The following is a 2,071-nucleotide window of genomic DNA, read 5'->3' on the forward strand; positions in this document are numbered from 1 at the left end:
TTTCGGCTGAACTCCCCTCCCTGCATACATTCGTGATTGCATTATCATAATCATTGCCGTAGGGAGCAATTTTTGAGTCGTCAGGCCTTTGCCACAGCTAAATAATGTGACACATGATGGCACATCAAAGCATGCCATTTCTAGAGGGTTGGAGGGCACTCTCCCCCAGAAAAGTGTTGAAAATTTTAATGCTATGAGATTGAATCTTGAGCCATTTTAGCTACAAATACCGTATATACCGTATTGAACTGAAAAAAGCAAGTTTTAATACATAAGTTATAGCTATATATGACAAAGTAGTCAGGTCATGGCCTGACTAGCCTTACCGCTTCCTACAGCCCCGATCCTTACCAGCTTCCTATAGCTAATAATTGAATTATAATGTTTTACATATAACTTACAACAATACCATCATACTTGAATTTTCTTTTTCTATATGCAGTATTAGTTTCATTCAATGCAAGCGAGAGATCTAATGAATACATTGTGGTATTGCGATAAAAACAAAATATCCATATGTCTCGTTACATTTAGTTACAAAAGTTTCAATTTTAATGCTTTAAATATTCCTTTGAGTTTCAAAATATAAAAAAAATATATTTTTGAAATTAAAAAACAACAACTATGTATATTAAAAACTTGAGTTTAGTAAAATACTTAAGCAAAAATCTGGATTTATTAAGTACTGCATGGTATACGCTTGGTATTGTATGAGGGCGCTCATAATTGTCGCCCAGATTGTGACGTCACATTCGCTCTGCAAGCTTCGCCATTGTTAATTAATGAATTATATTGGTTTGGAAATGTAGGCCTAAAATACATAACAACATAACTTTATTAAATGAACTAAAATTTTATATGATTTTTAAATTTATTAGGTTTATGATAATGACGTTTTACTTCTCACATTTTGGAATTTAAGGTGAGTTGAATAATGACGTGAACCGAGTAAACAATGTATCATTACATTATACTATTACTATGGTAAGTTATTTTTCCCTTGTTGTAAGTCATATCGTTAGGCCTAACATAGGAGCATAATCAATCACGTTAATATGTAAGTAGTGTGATAACGACCGCTGATGTATTGGATTTGGAACCACAGAAGCTTATATCAATGAATTGTATTAAATTTAAACAGCATACCCAATTTTTCATTTCTGCATCACAATAAACATGAGTTTTTTGTTTTCTTAAAACATCAAAGATTGAAATATTTGTTGTAAATACTGAAGTTAAATTATAGTTTATACTCGTACTCATAGAATGAGGATTAAATAACGGTGTTTTATAAACTGGGTATATTTTTTTATTATTAGTAGTAATATTTTGATCTTCCATATTTAATTAATGTCAAGTGTGTTATAGTTATGGTGGCAGATTTGTTGATAATTGAATTATAATGATTAAGAAATGTAATATGTCAATGAATTAAAATGTAAATAAACTAGTAAAATATGTAAACTTGAACATATATGATATGTCACTATTTAATTTTTTATTTTGGCATTGCTGTAAATTATGCAGCTGTTAATATGTATATTAGATAGAAATTTAGTAATTTTAGCAATCCAGTTTTGTTTTTCTCCTATGATTTTTAAATGATGTTATACAGTTTGTGTTATTTCATGATCTCACAAATAATTTAGATAAACCTGATATTGTTAGCTTCATAGAATTGTATTTAAAGTACAGTGTTTTAAGACCTATTAAAGTATTTTTCACCTATTACCTAATTTTATAAAATCAGTGCATTGTATACTTAATTGACATGTATGACAGTAATTGAAAACATTAAAAACATCCAATAAAAGCATCATAGACAGAAGTTAATGTAACCTTTAACCCTCGTATGGCTCTTCAAAAAATTTACAAAATATTTCAAGCAACAGCAGTAAGTACCATGTCATCGAAATGTCACTACTGATGTTTGTAATTCAAAACTAGGGAACATACAGACTACATTTAAGGCTGTTCCTACAAATTTATATGGAGAAAAGTAAAAATTTAATTCCACCCTTTTATATTAAAGAAAAATTAGAGATTCTTATTTTTAAGCTCTTGTGAAGTG

The 2,071-nt window shown here is 29.2% G+C and overlaps 1 protein-coding gene across 1 annotated transcript in view; it reads left to right on the forward strand.

The window, feature by feature from the left end:
* Nucleotides 1–748: 748 nt before the first annotated feature.
* LOC106464006 (histone-lysine N-methyltransferase ASH1L-like) overlaps nucleotides 749–2,071 on the forward strand; it is a 137,539-nt gene continuing 136,216 nt past the window's right edge. The window contains exon 1 of the mRNA XM_013924109.2: nucleotides 749–922. The gene's annotated coding sequence lies outside the window, so the exon portion shown is untranslated. The remainder of the gene's footprint in view (nucleotides 923–2,071) is intronic.

This window comes from Limulus polyphemus, unplaced genomic scaffold, assembly GCF_000517525.1.
Source record: "Limulus polyphemus unplaced genomic scaffold, Limulus_polyphemus-2.1.2 Scaffold1539, whole genome shotgun sequence".
Classification (NCBI taxonomy): Eukaryota; Metazoa; Arthropoda; class Merostomata; order Xiphosura; family Limulidae; genus Limulus; species Limulus polyphemus.